General features: G+C 37.8%; 1 long non-coding RNA gene across 1 annotated transcript; it reads left to right on the top strand.

The window, feature by feature from the left end:
- The first annotated feature begins 3,456 nt into the window (after positions 1 to 3,456).
- LOC138848999 (uncharacterized) lies at positions 3,457 to 5,932 on the top strand. The gene is made up of 2 exons (XR_011387298.2): positions 3,457 to 4,060; positions 4,842 to 5,932. It is a non-coding gene; the product is annotated as an uncharacterized LOC138848999 (long non-coding RNA).
- Positions 5,933 to 7,749: the final 1,817 nt, after the last annotated feature.

The raw sequence follows: 7,749 nt of genomic DNA on the forward strand, positions 1-7,749 counted from the left end.
TATTGACCTGAGGTGTGTGGTTTTAGCTCTATGATCCCCAATTTCCTCTTTTATGAAATATGAAGCAAAAATACCTCCTCAGCTCACAACATAGTAGATAAGCAGTGCATCTGTACTCTCTGTTCCCTAATTATCACACTGTTACCTCTTTCTGCAGTTAGACCTTCTGCTAACCATTCTCTCTGTCCCTGTGTCTGACTGGGGGTATTTCTCTCTCCTGTGTTCCTTTTTAACCTCCTGTGATGATTTTTCTTTTCCCTTCTGTCCTTACTGTTTCATCATGTGTGATAGTGAGATCGCTTTCTCTTTCTCCTCTACATCTTCTTTCCCAGACTTTTTCACAGCATCCACAATGAGCAGGGATTGCTTACAATGAAAGGGCGTTGCCAGTGATACTGATTAATGATAAAACTTGTTCTCAAAGAAAAAAGTACATTATCGCGAAAATTAAAAGAAAAATAAGAAAGGAAGCAAGAGGAAGGGCGGGAGGGAAGACAGGGTGGGAAGTGTCATTATGTACTTACAGCTACATAGGGGATACATGAAATTTGTTGCATGTATACAAATAAAAAATTTAAATAAAAAAAGAAAGGGTGTTGCCAGTGATATCACTCTCCCTTCCACATTATCTTCTTCTGTGGTCTGAGGATCCTTTGAACCATGCTTTACGTATGCTTTTAGTAACTAACAGCCTTTAACTAGGCATTTAGAAAACCAATACAGCCATTTTCCCAACCTGGTTTATAAATATTCCAACAGGGTGAATATTAAACATTAGAGTTTTCATTCAATACCTGCTTCATCCATGGTATTTTTAATATCAGAAAATCTTTATTATACACCTGGTGCCTCAGGGAGATATGTGACACTTGTCTGAGTTCCACTTTGACCTTCCACCAGTGTTGAAACAGCAAGTTGGAAAGAACAAGTAGGAATAAAGGATATTCTTAAGATAGTCAGAGAGTCATTCACTTGAAAATTTCTCTACTATTTTGCAACTCTGAGAAGTCGCCAACAACATTGCAAGATTTGGCTTGTGTATACCTGGAGAATGTGAGACTTAAATATTTCATGTTGACACTCTGGATTCACTTCCCTGAGGGTGGGAAAGGAAGGCTAAACTGCATGTGTTAAATATATTGCTAAATGACAACTCAGCATTTGAAACAAGGGCTTCCTGGTGGCATTAGTCTTTCAATATTTACTCCCTATCTTTTCACCCAAAATGAGTTTATTTAGCTGTTCATGTATTGGAACAAAGTACTGTTCAGGGTCAGTTTTAGCCCCAGGTAGAGAAGCAGATGTTTATTGGGTATTATTTAAAGAAGTTCAAAAGCCTCCTACAGAAAATGCTTTTTCTAACAGCCTTACTGAAATTCCCATATTAGTCACTTCCTTGGAATGAAGCCGTGAGAAAAAAAAAAAAAAAAAACCTCTGATAAATATACAAGCTATCTAAAAGTTGTAGCACATAAAGCCTCTTTCACTTAGTGATCAAATTAGATAACCAGTTATTTAAAAGAACTAAAAAGGGGGAAAATGTGATAAGAAAGGGGAAGAAAGCAAAGCATGGAACATGTTAAAGCTTGGAAAGGCAGCACAGCCTGAACAACAGAAGGAATTGATAAAAAGAGATGTCACTAGGGAAACCCCTCACCATCTAAACCGATCATTCAGCAAACCACAGTACTGGATACCCTTGCATACACCCATCTGTCCTGCCACACATTCATATCTCCATCATGCATCCATACATTTAACAAGTGTTGATTAACCATAGAAAGCACTGCAATGATATAGAAATGAAGAGATCTCGAGTCTTATTCTTAAAAAAAAAATTACAAAGGAATGAAAACCAGTTATAAAACTTCAAGTTCAGAGCCTTGAGTCCTGTAGTAGAAATCAGCTCGTGTCATGATGTATAATAGAAAGAACTGGTATTTATTGCAATGTGATGAAACATGATTCTATAAGCATATTTTATTTATTTGATGACTCAAAAACTCTCTGAGGTAGGCACTGTATGTATTATCAGTCCATTTCACAGATGAGAAAATAGTGATATACATTACATGACTTGCCCAAAGTCCAACAGATAACATTAGGATGGGTTAGAATGTGAGCCTAATTTACCCAGCTCTAAAACTCATTTCCTTAACTCTCAAGTATTTTCTCTCAAGAATCCACAGGAGTTACAGATGACTTATGGGAAAGATCATGCACACTCTAATAGTCTCAATTTAATGTTCAGCTAATCGGGAAGAAATAGAATTCATCAGCTGAAATTGGTAGAAGTACTGGGCTATAATAGCCATTGCTTCAGCATAAGCAATATTACTGGTTGAGAGTACAGTGACTCTTTGTGAGCTGCATCCTTAGAAATTAAAAAAAAGATCAGTAGGACATCTTTGAATGATTCTGATTTGGTCACTTTCATTGTGAGTAGAGACAGGTACTATGCCTTTCTTAGTGTCACAAAGCAAATTGATAATGCAAGAGAACAGGGAAGCAGGCAGAGGTCTGTGGGCAAGACAGATTTTGTCAGGATATAGGGCGTAGACCTAGGGGGCTGTAGCATCTAATTTAATACTCTTATAAGCCACAAACATGTCTGAATGACCAAGAGCCAGCCATGACCACAAATAACCAGGATAGGTTCAGAGTCAGCAGGAAGAGCTGGGAAGAAGTCCAGGCCGATAATGAAAGGGGGCATTAAGGTACACATTAAGTCCTCCAAATGGGGAAAAATAAGCAAAGCTTCCAGGATACCCCCAACAAAAGTTGAAGGCTTAACATTTTTGCTAAAGTAGCAAAAATGGCAAATTTACTGGTTTCTCTAAGTATATTATTTTGCCTTGTTTTTCTTCTTGAAGAAAGGAGGTGATGAAGCTTCAACAAGCAGTAGTAAGTGAGGATGCAAGAGACTTTTCAGAAGTGCCACATCTACCAATTACTTGAAGTTCAAAGGGAACAGTTTATTTTTCTGGCATTGGGAAATCAGCATATTTGGAACTGGCACCCAGTGACTTAGCCTGGTGTTCAGAGCAACTTGGCATTCCAGATGGGAGGGAAGCTGTCTTACTTCATGGAGTGAAGCTGCCATTGGAACCCAGGACGCTTGATTGAAATTTCAGACATCTGATTTTGTCAGAGTTCGGATACCTTTCCTTTGAAATGCCCTGCCTTAATAAACCTCTTTAACCCGTTGCCAATCTTTCTGGCAAACATGTCTCCCTGTGATTGGGAAAATTAATGAACAGGCACCAGCTAATATAATTAAACCCAAACACTCCTGATTTCAGTATTCAGAAAAAGCCACTGCCCTGATTTTCTCTTGACAACACAAAAGTCTTGCCATCTCCAAACTGTTTAATTATTGAAATGAACTGTAACAGTACACCAGATAGGGGCAAAGGTCGCTGAGCAGTACTGGAAGTCAGAGAGCAGTCAGGGGCTGACAGAAGAGCCTGCCAAGGCCTCGGGCTGCAGCTACAAACCCACACACTTTTTCTCAGGCATCCAGCCTCTGATAGGTAGCCTGATAGCGGGACTAATTTGCTAGTATTCCAGAGGTCCAACGGTGCTTGCTTGTTTTAAGAAAAGCCAAAATATGCTCTGGTGACCACCACGACATCGCAATTCCCATGCCCTACCACATTCCTCATCTCAGATCCCAGGCATTTTTTTCCCCTCCCTACGTGCAGTCCAGGATGTAGACCAAATGAATTCCAAGTGACTTATGTGGGGATGGACTTTTTTTAGAAACAAACAGCAAATTAAATGAAAAAAAAAAAAAAAGCCCTGTTCTCACTTTTTTTTTTTTTTTTTGGAGGGGGTGCATATGTTTATTTTCTCAGAGACACTTTCTGGCAGGGACAAGGGAACTTAGTTTTAAGAAAGTGTCATTTTTTCCACAAATTTAAAACTACTAAATATTAGTCTCTTTCATTTTACTTTCTTTTTCTGACTCCCAAACCTAATAAAGCCCATGGTGATTACTTTATTTACCTGGAGATGTCCAATTTTCTATAATTATGGAATCCCAACATCACCTGGAAAGGTAGGAATTTTTTTTCTGATATGTCATTAGTGATATTTAGACTGTTACCAAAGTGGGAGGGATGTTAAAAATGTTAAAACCAGATAAATCAAAATAAAGATGTAAGTTATTTAATAACTATGAAAAGCTATCAAACTATGTTTATTAATGATTTGATAAAAATCTAATCTCTAAACATTTTGGATGCTCTGAATTATAAACAACTTTTACTAAGAAAATAGTTATTATGAAGAAGTTAAAGGTTTCTGGGATTATCAGGGATGGCTAGAGGCAAACTTCTGAGGCTGTTCAGATTTGTCTTTTTTGTCCCCCATCTTCCTGTTCTAAAACCCTTCTCTTTCATATAATTCTTCTCTTGCTCAGTGGGACCTGTCATTTCCTTCTCTCAGTGTCACTGCCTTCAGAATCTCAAGTCACCTGGAGGAAGACTAGTGCTTTGTGCTTTTTGATGTATTTGAGTTCATTTTTTTCACAATGTCATACTTTCTACACAATTGGGTCCCTCATGAGTATCCTAGTTGGTGGACATCCGAATGCTAAATAATACTGTGTTAAAGTTTTGTGTTGAAAGAACAAATGGAATAAACTGGAATTGTGCTAAAAAAAAAAATGCTTTCTAAGGCTAAGCAATGGTAGAGGAATAAAGGGATATGGTGTGCTTTTATTAGTAGCATAGGATACATGTCATATTTTAAAGACCAGCAGAAGTGATGGGGAGACTAGATATTACTGTACAAGTATAGCATATTTTAATTAATTTTAACATTTATTTGAAAAATAGAGAGAGAGCAAGAGCAAGCAAGAGAGATCTCCGATCTGTTGACTCTATCCAGATGCCTGAAGAAGCTGGGACATCGACAGGTCAAAGCCAGGAGCCTGGAACACAGTCCAGACCTTCCACATGAGTAATTAAATGAGTTACCTCCTGCTGTCTCCTCGGGGTACACATTAGCAGGAAGCTGGAATCTGGAGTAGAGTTGGAGCTCCATTCTAGGTATGCTAACATGGGATATGGGTATCTCAAGTGGAGTCTTAACAACTACCAAAGGCCTGTCCCTCAAAACATATTTTATCCAAATTGCAACACCTTTGAGATTGAAAGAACTGTGATTGATTACGTCAATGAGACAAGAAGTCAAAGTCAGAAGTATCCCAGGTTAAAAGGGACACTGCATGTATTTGTCTAAATACTCTACAGTGAAGAAGCACATATTTAGACTTCCAGTATATGGCTGCATGATGTCATTTTTCTAGGCAGACTATCGCCTTTGACCTCCGTTTACTGCTCACATCTCTTCTGCCTGACCAACTGCATCCAGCATCCACACTCCCAACTTCCTAAGGTATATCTCAACCCTTTCCATCACTAAAGATTCCTAGTGTTTCCAAATAGATTTTTTCTGGAGCAAGTTGAGACTTTGGTGTCTCCGATTCAGTCTCTAAGAATGAGGCCACTCTACCATTCCTCTCCACTATATACTGGTATGGCTTCCAAGGAGCCATGAATGCCCAGGTAAGGAAATCCTTATTGACTATGCATCATCCCATGAATGAAAACAATAGGGCATGTGAGAATTCAGTAGGACTCTATTATAAGATGACTTGGTAGTATAAAAATTTACTATCATGCATGGGAAGAAAATCCTATCCTCCACCATTTTATAGTCCATAAAGCAAAAACATAGTACAGTTATGATGAGTTTAGTTATAGATGTCTCCAGACACAAATATGATAAAGAAGTTCCATAGCAAACTCTTTGGATAAGTTTTCAAAAAGGAAAGAAGGACTAGCAATGCTTTCTGAATTTTAATATGTATAAGATTCTCCTGGGACTCCTATTGAGAAGGAATCTTGGGTCCTACCCCTAGCAAGTTTGAATAATGCCCAAGAATTAGCACATTTAGTAAGTCCATCTGGTGATTTGAATGTAAGTGTTCATGCAGCAAGAAAACTCAGGTCTTCCACTTCCTCATTCTCTTGTCCACACAGAGCATATCCTGGACATCTACATAGCTCTTCTGACGGTCTAAAAATCTTCATATACTGAAACGTATGTGCAGACCTACGTAAGATTGGAAAAGAGATGTCCTCATTCTTGTAAAAGCCACACAGTGTTTGTCCTGGGAAAAATAGACCAATTTTGTCATAGACTTGAAACTGAGGACTTAGATCAGTCTCCAGAGAAATAATGTTTAGTATAGCCTAAACCGTACTCAAGAAGAAACTGATTCCCTTTATGATCAAGCCTTGACAAAGAAAAGTTAAATGTGGTTCATCCACCTTAGTGATGTACGGGGAATAGGAATGAAATTACTGTTTGGAAAAACGTCTGAATTTTTCAAACAAGGTGAGTTTTCTTCCTCAGTTATCTAATATAACATTGCAGCATGGGAAGAAATCCTGCATCTGTAAACTGTACTTAATCCATTCTTTAAATAGCATTACAGCCTTTTTCATTTCTCTCCACACTGCATTTTGTTGTTTTTGTCTCGGAGGCTTTAACACAAGGCTGGAACTTGCACTGGGAGGCCTGCGGATTACAGGAAATAATGACCTGTATATATTTAGTTGTTCAAAGGAAATTAGAGTAGCCTGATTTTTATTATTCCCCATTGCCCCACGTTCTCTGGTGTAATAACTTGCCCTGTTCTCTAATTTACTTTTACATCATCGGAAATGTATACCATTTAGCCCAGATTCTCCCATGACCAATCAGGACCTGCTGCTGAGCTAGGTTAACAAAACCTTGCATGGAATGGCAAGCCTTCCTAATGCAGGCCAGCCAAAGGCACCAAAGAGCTAATCTTTCCAGAAAGTATATGAACTGGAGAAAGTCATTTATCAACTTCTTCCCCCAGGTAGCCAGTGACTAGGGTATGTCCCTGCTATTGAATGTGACAGCTAACCTTTTTCAGGACTGGTGTCATTTTAGATTAACCTTCTCTTGTAAAAATTTGTAGACATTTTTCTTTTGGTTAAGTTTTTAATTGTTAATCTGTCAATGTGTTTCCAGGGATACCACCTCCTTGCCCTGCCTTTCCTTCTCTCTCACTGTCTCTTACTCCCAACTTGGATATTATCTGCCTCTAATATCCAAAATTTAAAATGCGTCTGTTTGTATTTTTTTTAAAAAAAGAAAAATAGCTTCACTGATTTTCTTGTATTTTTGTAGAATTATGATTCAATATCTAGATCATTGTTTTATTAGGATTTTCTAGACCTGTAGCACATATTATCTGTGTTTCTTAGAACATTAGGGAGAGGCAAGGGCATGGTGGAAAATATATTTTTATTGTAGATAAACATCACAATATTTCCAGGACATTTGCAATTTATCAGCATTTCTTTTATTACAACTCCATATATGGTTTATGGACTCTTTGAGATGAAAGCAGCATTTGAAAGACAGGCAACACAGACTTTTGTTAATTTCAGTGTGTCTTTCAGGACATTTAATAAAGTTTTGGAGATTCTCTAAATTATACTGCAACAGCTTTAGTTGTGAGTTCTTTAACAAGCGGGATCTGGCAAGATAAAGGAGAAGTATATGACAAGTTGTTTCAGTAATCACAACTTCTGAAATTCACTCCAAAATGATCATTTTTTTAAAGCTTTCAATAAATTTGATCCTTATAATAAATTTGATCCTCCTCTCTCCTCTAAAAATTTATTTTCAGTTCAGGCATTT

Source organism: Oryctolagus cuniculus, chromosome 3, assembly GCF_051225735.1.
Source record: "Oryctolagus cuniculus isolate XC-2025 breed Fujian yellow rabbit chromosome 3, ASM5122573v1, whole genome shotgun sequence".
Taxonomy (NCBI): domain Eukaryota; kingdom Metazoa; phylum Chordata; class Mammalia; order Lagomorpha; family Leporidae; genus Oryctolagus; species Oryctolagus cuniculus.